This window comes from Lates calcarifer, linkage group LG17, assembly GCF_001640805.2.
Source record: "Lates calcarifer isolate ASB-BC8 linkage group LG17, TLL_Latcal_v3, whole genome shotgun sequence".
NCBI classification, from domain to species: domain Eukaryota; kingdom Metazoa; phylum Chordata; class Actinopteri; family Centropomidae; genus Lates; species Lates calcarifer.
Genome location: NC_066849.1, coordinates 7535818 through 7553175, shown reverse-complemented (window position 1 = coordinate 7553175; position 17358 = coordinate 7535818).

The window sequence follows — 17358 nt, the reverse complement described above, 5'->3', positions numbered from 1 at the left end:
ATGCGTTCACCACTTAAAAGCGCAAGGGATGTTTTGAGATATGTATTGGTGTTGTCAATGTTGGAAGGGACTTTCACTTTACTCTTCCTTTTAGTGGCTCAGATATTTTTACCTCAGTCAGGTTTGATGTGAAAGGCATTACAGGTCATATCTGGAACACACCAGTTATAGTTAACATTTAGTTTATAATAACGAGTTTTTGTTTTCATCTGTCCTCATCTCACTTTCTGTAAAAGTTTGTTTTCATTCCTCTGAGTTTGAATCACCTCTTGTCCTAAATTCAGTTCAAATGCAAGACAGCAGTATCTCTTTAGCCACATATTACTCAGAGGTGCAATTGCAAAATATTGTGTCTGTGACTATGGGATTGCACTTTTTGTCATTACCTGAGATTATCTCCCAAAGAAAAAAAAAAAGAGTTGCATGCAGTACAGTGTTGATCAGACTGTGTGATATTTTCCCACAGCTTTGATAACTGGCTGTTGACATTTGTGTCATCTGGAGATATAAACAGATATTGTGAGGTGGAGCCAGTGCAGGTTGCATATCAAAATCTTTTTTTCTTTTTTTTCCGATACAGACTTTGATGATGAAGGTGAAGAGGTGTTTTGAGTTGTGGTTTGAGCACCTGTGAATAAGCCCACAATTTCCAGCTGAGGTCTGATCCTCCAGCGTAGACTTTAAGAGCAGCTGACTGCACTGAACTGTGAGCAGACACAACATGTCTGATCTGTATTTTCAACTTTTCACCTTAAGCAAATTTTAGAACTCAACAAACTTTGGTTTTGCTTTTTCCACTTCTTCCACATCATGTTTGCATGATCAGGTTGCAGATGGTTGTAAAGAGGATGTGTGTGGGCTGCTGATGATTAACCCAATAACACTTTTCTTCCACAAACTCAAACTTTCCTCATCCTTCTGCTCTTGATGTTGATGTATGCTGAAACTGAAATACCCAGCTTATCCAAAAAAAAAAAAAACAACAAGAGAGAGAAAAACCCCCTCATCCCTCTGAATGTGATAACAGTATTCCCTGACCTGTGAATAGGTTTACATGTTGTTGCAGTACCCCTGGTGATGAAATTCCCCATCTGATGGTGTGCTTCTGTTACAGATCATCTGTCACCACAGGAGCTTTTCCTTATCACTTGACATTTACTTCATCATGTTTGTTAACACCGACAGTAGCAGTATCATGGCTACAAAGCGTATACTCTTACTCTCTGGTTTGAGTGACTTGTGTTGTGTTTGCTACACCCACAGAAGGGAAATGTAATTGTGAAACCATTTGGCAGGTCCCCCATTTCCCACAATGCAGATGTTCACTCTCAGCTGCCTGCTCTGTCTTTTTCTTGCTGTCAGCCTCCAGCCTCCTCTGTGTCAGTGTGTGCAACACTTCAGATGATGTAGGACAGCTGTTTCGTTTACACTAAGCAGGTGTTTTTGTTGGGACATGTACCAAAACACTGAAACTTTGACCAAAAAAAACCACTGTTTTTGTCATGTTGGGGCATGTCAGGACGTGTCAGAGTAAATTCTGAATATGCCTCTGCACAGGGACAACACAGACTTTTCTGATATTGTCATATTGTTGCTAGAAAAAGTACAGAACTAATTATTGTCATGGTGTCAACGCACCATACACCAATTAGCTTTTATCATTTACGAGTGGCTTTTTCCCCTCTCTTTGATCTCTTGAGTAGGATTTTTTTTCTATATGTGCCCCTCTCTGGGAAGCAGTGAACATGAAGTGGAAAAAAGTACACCAAAAATACCACAATTGTATCATTAACTCATAACTACAGACACTAGATGTCCCTCTAAGATAATGTATGTATGGTATAGATTCCCTTTAGGGTGGACAGTGTAGCAATGTGATGACAGCCCGCTGCAAACCCACCTCTTAATGTGACAAACACTGCAGAAGTCCCATCACCTATTACAGGAATATCAAAATCAGTGTGTAGGAAGACAGTGAAGATAAAACCATTAAGTATGACATTATGACTGTTGACTCACTACAAGGACCACAAACACACTGTATATCACCACACACTCAGACTCAAAATGATGTGGCCCCGTGGAAATGATCAGATTGTGTCGAGGGAAAAAAATATATATATATGACTCGCCAAAAAAATAGTCCCCCTGTCATTCAGCATGGCTCAGGCTTGATGAAACCCAAGTGAGACAGATGCAAGAAAACAACTACCAACCGAACAACTGCTCCAGACCCTCAGAGCCTTCAAAGATGATTAGTTTGTGTTAATTTGGTTAACTAATTAAACCGAAATGGAGTGATGTTTCATTACCCTAAAAAGGAATAGTTTGAAATTTTCAAAGACATACGTTTGCTTTCTTGTTGATGGACGGATGACTGTGCTAAATAAGCAGCCAGCTGTCTGTCACCTTAGCTTAGCATAAATACTGGGAATAGGTGGAGTCGGGAAATAGTCTGGGCCCACATACCAGCACCTGTAATGCTCACTAATTGGAATGTTGTAATAAGTTTGCTTAATCTGGGCAGGAATCAACATGAAAACACTACATCTTGTGGTTTTAGGCAGGGTTGTTCCTTTCAGTCAGAGCCAGGCTAGCTGTTTCCCCTTGCTTCCAGTCTTTATGCTAAGCTAGGCTAAACAGCTTCTAGCTTCATATTTAGCATACAAACTGTAGAGTGGTATCAATCTTCTCATCCAGCTCCTGACATTAAAGTGAAGTGTTTTCCAAAAGGAAGGAAAGTTACAATTTCTCTCCAGAGGAGAAGAAACTGGCTAACATTTTTCCTGCTCAGCAGGTGCCTGCTGTGAAGACCGACACACTAAAACCTGACTGTCTTGTATCATGTTTCCCATCAAGTCAGAGGCTGCTCGCTCGTAATTTTAGTTTAACTTCATCTATCATGGTGTAACTGCAGAGAAATGTATTGTAACACGAGCACGTTGATTCTGGTTTCCTAGAAACAAGCTGGGGTTCGAATATGTCCTTACACCCCCTGATGAATGTTATTGTAACATGACAGTGATTGAAGCGCAGCTACACGATGTGGGAGGTTTCACTGCTCGGTTTGTGTGCCAGCATCACATAAAGTCAGCCGCCGTCAGCCAATCAGCTCCCGGTGCGCTGGTTTCACTCCTGCTTCTCTCACGCTGCGTGTGTGCGCGTGTATTTTCAGTGTGTGTGTGTGTGTGTATGTGTGTTGCAACCCCCCCACCCACACATAAGGCACAAACAAAATAAAGTGTAGATCATGAGCGCTTTCTTTCCAGTCACTCCCCTCCTTTTCAACTTGCCCACTCGCGTTAAAAGCCTCGCCGAGCTCCTGCAGGGCGCTCATAGCACTGATGGACCAGAGGAGGATGGATGCTGAGGGAGGCCGCGTGGTCCACCGGGAGTGGCGCGCGAGGAAGTTTGCGGTAATCGTCGCCGTGCAGAACGTCCTGGTGGCCGCGTGCCTGGTCGTCACTCTTTACGTTTACTGGGGAGATCTGAATCGGGAGGTGAGTAAACCGGGAGCGGGGTATTATAACTCAGTAGCCAGAGAGGAGGCGAGGGACGGGGATGTGCAGACCGGTGATCACTATGAACATGTAATATACTCTGAATGCTGAAGGAAAAACACGAGAGATTTCTCACATCAGTTTAATGCCACTTTCTATCATATGAAGTGAGGATTTAAAAACACTGCTGTTGTGTCTGGGTAGATTCATTTTAAGGTTCACAAAATTTGAATAAGTTCATCTCCAAAGTTGATCATTCCTCAAAGACCAACATCCAGACCACCACCTCTGCACATGCACACATTAATTAAAACTTGATGTCACACTGAGGCTTATATCATCAAGTGTCTTCAGTGGAAAGAAGAATCATGTCAATAGTTACAAGACATTTTTACTTCATCAGACAGGCGTTATCAAACATAATATATCCTGCCCAGCACATTTTTTATAGACATGGTGCGGAAACTTCCCCCTCATTGCAGCATTGTTTCATTCATACCATGTGTGTGTGGAAATGTCTGGGTCAGGCGTGCACTCACAGGAGGCTGCAGGCTGCATGAACACCAATGCAATTTTAAAAATGTGACCGCAGCAGCAAAGAACACTGGGTGTTTCAAAGCCTTATCTTGGTTCTTAAATTCTCAATTACCTCTTGATAACAGGGCTGGAAAGTTATAGCGGTTCAAAGCTTACTGGGTAAAATCCGGGTGCATGATAGATTTAAAGTTAGCATCAAGCTCTGTGAGAAAGCCTTGTCATACAGAGAAGATGCTCGTTACTTTGGAAAGCATCACTAAATTTGAGAGGGATTACTCTGCACAGTACAGTAAGATCACATTCAAACTGTAACTGACAAGCCATGCCACACCGGTCCTTTCAGTGTGATCATATGAAAGTAACTGACTGTTGTCAAGAAAAACTACTTTTACTTGTGGTTTTCGTTGAAACTATTTAAAAGTCAGAGGCAACAAGACGTGGTGTGCAGAGGTTCTCCAGATATCCTATGACCTGGATGACTGATAATCTACATAGACCCATCTGCACAGTTACTGTGTAATGATTATTTTAATGACTAACATTTGTTCTACATTTAGGCTGTGGTGTTTGTTGCTGCAATGCTGCTCTCACTACCTGTATTAATCATCCATTCTGTGAGACTTTCCCTAGTTTCTATCAGCCTGCCTATTTTCACACCATGTCACTTAACCACCATATCAAATAAACAAGCTCTGCGCTTCCCAGAGTTGAACATCAAGGGATCACAGAGCAGAGCTGTGTGACCTTTCAAAAGACACTCACACTGAGCGACATTTATAGAGTCAGAGTCATAATGGCAGTGAAGGTCAACTAACATCAGCAGAGATGCAAGGTCAATAAACAAAGCTTGTAAATCTCTAACAGTTAATTTGTGTTTTTTGTTTTTTTGTTTTCTCAGCAGGCCTCTGATCATAATGTACACATACAGTTTGATGTCATCTCAGGTGAGTTACCAAAGAAATAACAGTATTTCTTCACCTGATCGTTATCTTTCTGTTAAACACTCATATTGAAAAAGAGGGCTTAAAGTTTCACAACAAAGTTGAAAAAGTGTGATTTTCTCACTTTCTATCACTTTAATCTTTATGTCTCACATTCCTTCTTTCGCCTTCTCCCCCCCCAGGCATCTCAAGCAATGGAACACTGAAGATTCATCACATTTCCAGCAGCTATAAGATGAGTCTGGCTGACGAGAAGAATGACACAATCAAAATCAGCTGCACTGGACCCTATGTTGTGTACATTGACGTGTGTTACAAGAGCCTGACTAAGGGAGAGGAGCGCACTGGGATCCTGCAGCTGCAGGTGGTGGGGAGTGAAACTCGTGTCAACAATTTCACCCTGCAGACTGCAGATGAGGTCTGCAGGGGGCTCTCCAGTATAGCATACCTCAGAAAGGAGGAGAAAGCAAGTCTGCACTTGTACGTCAAAGATGGGTTCAAGATAAAGAATGCGACTGTGGGCCTGAGCTATCTGTGGGGAGAGAGTGTCAGTTTTGATGAGCACCAATGAACGCTCCCTGAAGAAAAAGACAAAGCTGGATTGAGGAAGGTTCCTCAGCACTTGTGTTCATGCACCGCTGTGAGAACAGACACACTAAGCAGGACTCACACCAATGGCATAACCTGTGTTGACAGACATTTTTTTTACTTTGTGTATTACCTCGACCATGGGAGCTGTGCTTATGCTAGTTTGACTTTCAGCTACTTCTACTTGGTCCTAGGTGAAAGAAAATTATTGATTTTTTTTGGTCATGGCGATTGATGATGACCTCATTTTGAAACAGCTAAACCAACAAGTTAACGTTTTAACAAGCAACACCCTCTCTCCGCACCCCCCATTACTATTTAATTGTCTAGAGAGAATCTACTTTTTAACCTTTTCAAAGGTAGCTTTTGATTTTTAAGTTGAAAATCTGAATTAGTGGTTTCCTTTTTTTTTTTGTTTTGTATGCACTCCTGCTACAAAATGACCACCTGTTATTGCAGTTGTATTGTATCTTTAAGTGGTTTACACAAAACCGTGAATCATTTGAGAAATGTATAATTTGTTGACGTTGAGTGAGGACTGATGATGTACTTATACCAGCATGAAGGACTTTTAAAGCATCTCTGCTCCTCAGGTGCCTTCTAAATTTAGAATGTATAGCTAGATAGATAATATACCATAATCTTCAGTACTTTATTTCTTTTTAATGGTGCCAAGTTGTGTAGTACCAATTGAATGTATTTGTTTTTGGTGCAGTCATTCTGCTGTGAAGCTCCAATCTAAGTCTCAGAAACTTTCTCTGTGCTGCATGGCTGCTTACACTGTGTTTAACTCATTTGGATTGCCAGAGTATTGGTGTTTACCACAACAGTGAGAGTAATGATGGATGACGATTTTTTTTTCTTTCTATGACTAACATGTTACCTGATATCTCTTGTGTCTTGAGCTGGTGTCTCTAGAGAGTTAAACATAGGTTAGACAGGTCTGACGCTGCACGTCACACTGACACACAGACAGCTCAGGGTAAAGACCAGAGAGAAGATGTAGACATTTTCACTCTTTTGATTGTATCTGCACTGACAGTGCTCACATCACTTTGTAATGTTTTATTATGTCACATGTGACATCTTTGTGTGTGTGCGTGTGTGTGTGTGTGTGTGTGTGCGTGTGTGTTGTTTTTTTTTTTTAAAGTAAGCCCATAGCTATGAAGCAAAAACCAAGTGTTGATTTGAGGTTTAGGTTCTTTGTACATTATTAGTTAAGCTATGATACACTGATTCACTGAAAAACCATGTTGTAATAATGATGAATGATAATATTGGAAGTATGCTGTGAGACACATTGTATTGTACACCTGTCAAGCCATAATATAGGCAGGTTTACTATCTGGTCCAGTGTTACAATGTCATGTTCAGTGTTTGTATTGGTTGGGTTGATGGTTTTGATTTCTGCTATATCCGTAAATAAAATATTTTATACGTACTGTACACAAAAATTTGTTTTTAGATGGTTAGGAGGATGTTTGCATTTGAAGTCTTAAATACTTAGTTACGTGATAAATATCGGTGATGGTTTAAATGGTTGCAAAATGAGTTGAAATTTTCTCAAAAGAGAGCTACAGTAGTTTCATATGTTAAAAAGAAGGGTGTGACATGACATTGTATAATTAATCCAGGGGATGTACAGTGTAGCTACCTCCACTTTGGCACTGATCACCTGTTGTGATGAAACTTTAATAAAGAGTTTCCATTTTGCAATTGCACGGCTCTTCCTTGTTTTCACAGTTCTGTCGCTCCCTCCCTTTCTTTCTCTCTGGCTCTCTCTCTGTCTGTCTGTCTGGCTGCTGTGAGAGTCAGCAGTTTCGTCATCATTACCTGTAGTGGTAAACATTGTTTAACCAAAAGTGAAAGTGAACTGGAGTCTGTTCACGTCACACACTTACCTGACATGGCACTGCTGTACTGAAGGATCATTCAGCTCATACACTACAAGAGCTGGAGAGCTGATGAATATAAGGCCACAGTTTCAGACTCATTCCACATGGATGGTTTTTATTTTTGTAATTGTATTCTCTCTCTGATCTGAATCTGCAGCTTGGCATCATTTCTTTGGCTCTCGTCATTTCTAAAAATAGAAAAACAGGTTCTAACAGAAACGGTTTTTGTTTGAGTCCCGCTGTTCCTAAACAGTCTTTCCAAGACCTGGAAAGTCCTCAGAGGCAAAAGATAGTGTGGTACAATTTGTTAGCTATTTTGGCATCAGGAACAAAGCTCAACAGTAAAATTTCCCCTCATCTACAGGTTTATTTTTGGCTTCAGGCTAACACCCAGGTTTATGCAGGTGTACACAGACACGTCCTAATTGTTCATTGATGCAATGTCAAAACTGGTAAAGACTGGGTGTTATGCCTGGAGTCAGAACTAAAATCTTCATTACCAAAATAAACCACTCATAGCTGACGAAAAGAAACTTGATATTGTCATACTCACTAGGTTCCTTGTTCTCTAAATGTTCTTGACAAAGCACAGAAACCTGCAAGAAATGAATTATATTGCAACTTAACATGATTCACTTTTGCGTATATAAAATTATGTAATAACATTACGTAAAAAGGGAGAAGTCTCAAAAATCATGATGACACACTGAGGTCCAACGCAGGAAAAATCCCTTTGACCATTGAGTTAAATCAACACTGGTGGCAGTTTCATTGTAGTATAAGGCCTTTCTGTTACTTTGTCCACTCCTTTAAAGTAGTCAAGTATAATATTTTTCATGCTTTGCCTTTATAGTTCAACAGACTACAAATACTTTCAGCCATGATGATCCGACATCTTAAACTCTCACAATGAGCTCAAAGGTCAACTGACTGTAATTTGTAAGATACACATGGGAGCGTGCGTAGGTAAATATGAAATTGTCTGTGACATACAGAAACACAGCAAGTCAATACTTTTCTGTGTGCATCCTGAAATAAATTAACATAATCAACATGCACAATAATTATAACATCTTTACTTGTTTTCAACACCAAGTTACACTGTGCCTCTCACAAAGCAACAAATGAAAAACCAACAATACTGCGAGACATGACAAAGACAACTGTTGCTGGCAGATTGTGTCAACTGTAACAAATTTAAAACTAATATTAGTTGAGGTAACCTTAGCTTCAGGAGTTGGTTGAAAACAACTGTCACTTTTAGCTGCTTTTCCTTTTAATGCTATAAAGGGTCTTAAATGTGCGTTTGATGGCTACAGATGTGATGTATGTGATATATAGAAAGCAGAACTGTTCTGGTTTCACTTCAGCGGTTCACTGTACTTCTGTTACAGAAACTAGGAAACCTATAATTATGCTAATAACTAAAAATTAAGCCTTGGAACAAAGCATTCCTCCACATTATTTCATGTTGTTAACATCACATGTTTAGGTAAGGGCTAGCAGAATCTAGTGGAACAGCTTGGCTCTCTATGCTTTGGTTCTCTATTAGGAAATAGATAGTAGATTTGCAGTGTCCTCCACTCCCTGCAAATCTACTTTCAGCTGCCACCCTCCACCCACCTTCACCCACTTTCCTAATAAAGAGTCAAGGTCTCTGTTCCACCAGCTCCTGTAACTCAACGGAGTCTCTCATTCAGTGTTGTCAGAGTGGACTGACAAAAAGTAGCCAAGCCATGACCTTTAGCTCCAGGTCTGGAGCCTATGGGAAATGGTATTGGGTAAAAGCCACAAAAAACAGTCAGACATGAGGCATGGTGTTTATAGTGTGGGAAGATGTATGGAAGCTGGTGGAAAAGAAGTCTTGCCTGGTCTTGCCTTTGGCGCTTCTGTTTGAAGAGCGTGGTGAAAGTGGGTTGAGGATGGCAGCTACAGGTAGACTTCCTCCGTTTACAGTCAGACAGTAGTCTTGTTCACTCTGACACTATCTCGGTTTCTGCATATGTACCTTCAGCTGCCACCCTCACCCACTTTCCTAATAGTGGGTGAGGGTGGCAATCTCTCATTCAGTGTTGTCAGAGTGGACTGACAAAAAGTAGCCAAGCCATAATGTGTAGCCTGGAAAAGAGCTGGAGCTTATGGGAAGTTGTATTGGTTAAAAGTCACAAAAAACTGTGATGGTCAGACATGAGACATGATGTTTATAGTGTGGGAAGATGCATTCAGATAAAAAAACAAAAACAAACAAAAAAAAAAACAAATAAACAAAAAAAAAAAAAACGATAATAAAAATACATATGAAATACTTAAAAGTTTAAAAATGCATGTTTATTATTTGTATATGATTTGCATATATGCATTTCCCCCAGCACATACAGTAACTATTATTTCTATGCTGCAGCTGTGTTTCTGTCCCTCTGATGTAGCCAGAGGACCAGCTGGACTATTTGCACTCTGAATGAGCAACAGAGGCCACTTTTATGAGACAGATTTATGGACAGATATCCCTGCAGGTACTGAACTCTGAACCTTTATGGTGATACTGCTTTCATGACCATGCCCAGTATGCTAAGAAAGTGTTGAACACTGTAATATCAGGATGTGCAAAGGACAGCATATAAAGGCTTAACAGTGCTCAAGTCAGACAGGTGTTTGGTTTTGTCTTCATGAGCAATACTGTATTGCATTTTCAACTCTTAAAATAATCCTACTTTTATATCATCATGGGTTGTTGTACTTGATAAGATGCCTGATCATATTATCTTTTACATCATGCCAGAGGAGTACACTTTAAACAAACCTTTGGGAGCTTGTGTAACATTTGAAGTTAAAATATATATATATATATTTTTTTAGAAGTTTAGAAGATTTATGACAGACTTGCTGATTTATTGCAGTATGTTTTGTTTGGCATATTTCTTCCCATTTCCAGCATCAGACTGGTATAACATGTCAGCTGTCATGTATAAATTTCAATCACCTCACCTTTGTATGTTTAAACCCACAATAAACAGAAAAGCACTGATTACTTAGCTCTTGATTGCCCAATACCTCTGAGTCAAGCAAAAAAAAAAAGAAAAGAAAAAAAAAAAAAAGAAGTGAGAAATACATTGTATGAGATGAGGTGTAACTTGAAATTATGTAATAACATAATGTAACACAGGAAAAGTAAAAAAAATTGTGATGACACAGTGAGGCCAAACATAGGAAAAACAGGATATTTGCTCAGCACTCCAAACTATAATAGTAAATCAAAGTGAAAACCTTTAGTAATGCAAAAATAGTAAATGGAAACTATTCATTTATTGCATCATTTGACTTGTTTTCTCGCTCTTGAGGGTAATTAGTTGTATTATTTAAATGCACAATATGTAATTTTCTGCTAGGGTTCTTGACTCAAAACAAAAACAAAAGACAGAGTTTGGTGACGTCATGATGTAGCGTAGAAGTTGTTTTCCTCACCATCATTGGAGTCCCAGACAGTTTCTCCCAGTGTCAATCGTTGAGGCGTTTTTTTACAGAGAGCCAAATTGTCCGCAGAGGTCTCCTCCTCTCCAAAACAAACAGACCACATCAAACATCCCCTCAAGGGGCAGTGAGCTAAGCTTCTATTAAAATGCTCAGCTTGTTTCTCTGATGACCTATGATCTAGACATTCTGGAGATTCTTACCAGGAGCCAAATTATTTGTAGAGGTCTCCTCTTCTCCTAAAACAAAAGGACTCAGTGATTAAACCTTGAATAAAAGACACTGAATGAAGCAGTTTCATGAGCTGCTGCTAATGTCTGTTTAGCTTGTTTTTGAGAGATCCTATTGAAATCCAGTTAAAATATATAGTTAAAAACAATGAAAATTTAAAAATTAAATTGTAAAAATGTGGCCTAAAACTGGATGAAAATTTTTTTTTTGGCAACTTCTTCTGGCAACCACAACACTGACAAAGGTGATATGATGCCATTGTCAGGCAACCAAATAAAGCAGACCCCTTACTTTTTTGGGATAGTACACAACTCAACAGTCTTTTTAGAAATTCTAATGCAGAAAAGTATTTTACCTTTAATATCCAGATAGATATAGGGCGACTGGAAGAGGTTGCAGAACAGGATTTCTGAGTTGGTTCTTCTCTCACTTTAGGTTATTTAAGCAAGGAGAGAGTCTGACAGGAGAGGACTACAGTGTTTTTAGGGGCTCTAGTAACATAAAGTACATACAATACATTTTGTACAGACATTCATTTTCAAAGAATTGTAAAAACCTTGGTGATTTGTGTTATAGCCATCATCAAGTCAAAATTTCAGATTTGGTTCAAAACAAAATACCTACAAAACTGACATTTCCATTAGCATAGGTCCAAAACTTTATAATGAAAATAGTAATAATAATAATAATAATAATAATAATAATAGAAGAGGGGGAAGAAGAAATTCTACCTGTTAAACATCAGTAGTTTACTGTTGTTGTGAACATGCTGGCATGATGATGTTAGCGTTTAGCTCAAAGCACTGCTTTGCCTTACCTTTTAGTAAAGCCTCATAAAGCTGCTAGTGCAGCTGAGCAATCTCAGTCTTGTTAGTAGACATTAATGTGCATCCGCCAACCATCACAGGCATGGAGCACATGTGGCAGCCTGGTTAGGTTTTAGATTCAGAGTAAGGATGATGATTTAGAAGCACATGGAAGTGGACAGTAATTCTAATGGTTTTAGGGTAGAACCTCATTAAAACATTTTAGGTTGAACTACGTAAATGTGCAGAACTGCAGGATCCTTGCAGATAATGTTATTAAGGTAATGAAACCCATTGGCTGTGTGGCTGAAATGGGACCTGTAGTGAGGATTCAGGGTAAATCCCTGTGGGTTTGAATAATAACTCCACAGTGGTTTCGGCTCAGTACTACTCATCTCTCATATTCATCTTTTCCCTGCGGATAGCCTGCAAAATGAAAGACCGTTATATTCTGTGGTTGTAACTAGCAGCTGAAAGTGCTTAGTGACCATCAGTGGGACCACACATCTGTTTTGACACCTAAATTATGGATACTTGCTCTTGCTTGTGGTTGGCTGTGGCCTTTTAATTGTTATTTTTCATTAATCTTATTTATTTATTGGTATCTCACATTATGAAGAATCCAGTCTCTAAAGTGCAGGTTGAAAGATTGGTCAGAGTTAGACGTGGGTCCAGAGCATCCATAAATTAACAACCTTTTCTTATAGTACTAAAACATGCATGCTATACATCCTCAAGGTTCTTTTTAGCCGGCTGTTTTTGTAAGGTCTGACTCAGTCTGAATAAATGTAAATGTTTATTTACATTATCTCAGAATAACTCAGTTCTTTAATGATATTCTATATTCTAAAATAATTGTGCAGAGGCTCTTCAGTTTCTCAGTAGCTTACACCCAATAAATACCCAACGAAATACCAGTGAGTCATGATGGGAGCTGGCTGCTTGAAATGTGCAGTTTCCAACAGATCCTTTCTTGCACAACATGTAAAAATGTTGCCCGTTATTTATTTTAATTTTAAACAATTTGCATTGTTTCCAAAGAAAGTTGAGAAGAAATATTTGAGAGACTGCAATTTCATTTTCACAATAAAAACGAGTAATGACTTGTCTTCCAGTCTATTTTTTTCTCTTTTATTTTCAATCTCTCTCTCTCCTTTTCCTTAAATAAAAACCAGCTGTCAAGTTCTTGGGTATTATGACACAAGCTAGTACAGAACCAGTCAAACGTTTGGACACATCTTCTCAATCAGTGGTTCTCCTTTGTTTTCATCACTTTCTACATTGTAGATTGTTGGATTTAGGTCTGGTGACTGTGGAGACCAGGCCATCTGACGCAGCACTCCATCACTCTCCTTGGTCAGATAGCCCTTACATAACCTGGAGGTGTGTTTGGGGTCATTGTCCTGTCAAATGACAAATGATGGTAAACCAGATGGGATGGCATGTCACAGCAGAATGCTGTGGTTTAGCCATTCTGGTTAAGTGTGCCTTGAATTTTGAATAATCACCAACAGTGTCACCTGCAAAGCACCCCCACACCATCTCACCTCCTCCTCCATGCTTCACGGTGAGAACCACACATGTAGAAACCATCCGCTCACCTTTTATGTGTCTCACAAAGACATGGCCCAAGCAATTCTCTTCTTGTTGTTGTGCTTCCTCAGTAGTGGCCTCTTTGTAGTACATCAACCATGAAGGCCTGATTCATGCAGTGTCCTCCGAACAGATGATGCTGACACGTGTCTGCTACTTGAACTCTGTGAAACATTTATGTGGCCTTTAATCTGAGGTGCTGTTAATTTGTGGTTTCTGAGGCTGAGACTGTCATTTCTTTTTACTTTGTTGACTGGTTCTTGCCATAATATGGATTAGAACAGTAGTCAAACAGGGCTATTCATTGTATAGAACTGTGTACCAACCCTACCTCTGCATAACACAACTGGTGGTGGTCGCAAACACATAAGAACCAGTTAACTCTTGACAAGACGCTCCTGTCAACTGAAAACCATTCCAGGTGAATGAAGCTGGCTGAGAGAATGTCAGAGGTGTGCAAAGCTGTCATCAAAGCAAAAGGTGGCTACTTTGAAGAATCTAAAACATCAAACATATGCTGGTTTGTTTAACACTTTTTTGTTCACTACATAATTCCATATGTGTTCCTTCATAGTTTTGATGTCTTCAATATTATATATGTAGAAAATAATAATAAAAAAAATAAATAAAGAAAGACAATTGACTGAGAAGGTGTGTCCAAACTATTGACTAGTACTATACATACAGGTGTAGCATCTCCTAACCAAACTGACCTCCAAGAAAATGACACTGAAAAGCTGTCTCTCTTGCTTTGCTCCAAATTTAAAATGCCTTACACTCTATATTAAGGTACAGAGCAGAAGAGTCCAGTCTGGTTAGATAGTTAGACCTGACGCCTACACATCATGCAGCATAGGCACGTCTGGTAGTTAAAACTCTGCATGATGCCACACCTGTGTGATTTAATTAATGGCGGTTATTGTCTACTTGTTTTCTACTGGCGTTCTGCCATTAGGTCAAGAAACAGTTTGTCACCTGGAGCAAGTTTCCTGTAACACCAATTTAATAGTAGTCACGTGTACGCCAAACCCTGCATGATTTCCATATCCAAGCTGCAGTTGTAAAACAGAGGTTTATTAAGGGTGAGAAAGTGACTTCTTGAAGAAGTGTTTATTTTATTATTGAAACCTGTTGTAAAGTGCCTTTCAACTCATGAATCTGCAGTTGCAATTTCTCTTGATTGCAGTGATCTACGTGGAAATATGCAATTAGACTGTGTGAAACTAGTTCTCAACAAGTTCTCACTTGGTAGACAATGAAACTGAAGACACACACACACACACACACACACACACACACACACACACACACGCGCGCACACACACACACACATGAGATAAGAAAGTCACAGGACTGGGCTGTGTAAACACTCAGAAAGATAAGTAGTTTTTGTCTGTGTCTGTGTGTGTCTGTGTCTGTGTCTGTGTGTGTCTGTGTCTGTGTGTGTCTGTGTTCACGTCATCAAACTTTGCCAGCAGATTGGACCAAAGCCAAGACAGATATAGAACACTAATGGTGATGCAAGACCTGTTCCTTGGCTCTGTAACTGTGGGGGTGGGACCATAACAGTGATGTAACCATATGCAGTTTCTTGTGTGGAGGAATTTCCTGCGAAATGGGTCAAGGTAAATGGGTAGACTGAAACACAGAGACTGAGAGAGAGACAGAGACTGAGAGAGAGAGACTGAGAGAGAGAGGTGATTTAAAAGACACTTTGTTTCATTGTACATCCTGGCATTTGAATGAAACAGGCCAAGTCTTTATACAAGAGCTCGTCCAACCTCACTTTTGCTAAAGTGGTGCTAATACTGCTGCACATGATGCACTTAAATTTCTATGAGTGGGATGAATGAAAAAGGTGCAAATCATAACAAATGCCAGAGATGACAGTGCAGTGGCTTCAGGTGTTTATTCATGATCACCAGCTCGATAACTGTTGCCACTTAACAGAGCGCACAGATATTCCCTGGAAGAAAGAGGTCTGTGCATGCACAGGTCATTACAGAGACATTCTTGACAGTGGCTGTGAGTGTTGGCCTGTGAGGTGTAATAGTGAATGGTTGTGTAATCATTGAATCATGGCCCACGATCCTTTCCTCATCCTCATGATGACTACATATGTTTCTACATTTCTATATTTTTTATTCAATGAGATAGAGATTCATATCACATGTTTTTTTGTTTTGATGCGCTCTGCCAGAGACTCAAATAAAGCAGCAGGCAAAAAAAAAAACAAAAACAGGTTAATTATTAAACCAGTCTTGTTGCATCAGTGCAGAGGGATTCCCTCGTTCCTTTCTGTTGGCTGTTTATTGCACGGGGGCGGGAGGCAGCTGGGATTCCCACTTTCTCTGTTCCTGTGTGGGAAGAGAGTATATTAAGGAGTCAATCTCCAGCACAGTTATTCAAAGTCTTCAGTATGGAGAAACACCAAGCAGGACAGGAGGAGGCTCTGGTGAAGGTCAAGATGGAGACAGACAGTGTGGAAGCTGTTCACCAGCACAGAGGTTTGCCTGCAGACCGCCATGGCTGCTTCAAGTATGTGGCTGCTTTGGCAACAGTGATGGGATTGGTCATTGCCACACTGGTCGCAGGCATTTTCCTACATTATTTCATGGTCACACCATCATGCAACCAGGTGAGGACCACTCGACAGCATTGATAGAAAGTCAAATGTTACCACTAACTTGTCGTCTCAATGTATCCATGCATGTCTGTCTATAATTATAATTATAACTGTCTTTCTACAGGACACTCCACCATCAAGTGACGCAAAAGTCAACCTAACCAGTAAACTAAAAGGTAAGCATCACTTCTATTTTAAAGGCTCCCGACATCTACATTCAGACGTTAATGTCTCAGTGTGCTGATTTTCTTTATCCTTTGTAGAGCGTGATGTTCAGGGGAAATACGATATCTTCACTGTCCCTAAACCTGCACAGTACTTAATCTACGGATGGGTAAGGCTCTCAGACGTCACCATAGAGGACAACTCCATTGAACTCATACAACAGTTGGATGATGAAATCAATATCATTGAAAAGAAGAACGTGAACGGGGAAATAATCTTCTTTCATAGCAATGCCAGAATGGTCAATAATATGAGAGTGATCATTTCGTGTGTGTTTAACCACACAGACAGCCTGTTCCATTTATATGAACTCTGACCAGGCTGAAATCAGACTGTATGTGTGTAAGCATCAAAAACTGCATTCAGGGCTTCATGTGGCACATGACTGTGTTGACCTGTCAGAACCTGTTGCTCTGGATGTTATGCAATTTTTTTGGCTACATATGTATGCACTTATCAGACAGTAGTTTCATGAATAGCGAAGCGGTTTCATGGCATTGTTGTGTTTGCTCTGGAAGGAGTGGGTGTGTTCCCTCTGAAGTCTCACATGGAAAGATGTGATTTTCCTCCGGACGTGAGCAACAAACCAAAGTTGCAGTCACAGCAGTGCTGACAGGGAAACTATTCAGTTGTAGCAGAAATACCCTTTTTCATAATGACTCTGGCTAAATTAAAGTAGAAAGCCCCATAAGGTGGAGCTGCTCATTTAATATGAATTATATATTTTGACAAGAAATTGCTACAAAAGGTGTCTCATAACTTTAATGATAACTCATAATGTGCTTTACATTTTTGCCATTCATCATTCTGTAAGAGCATACAGCACACAAATAGTGTTAATCTCACTTTCACAAGAAAACGTTTCTGTTATACTTAGTCATTTTCATTTCTCTGATTGACTACTTTTACCTGTGAGGATGACCAACCAGGCAGGAACTGCATGTTTCG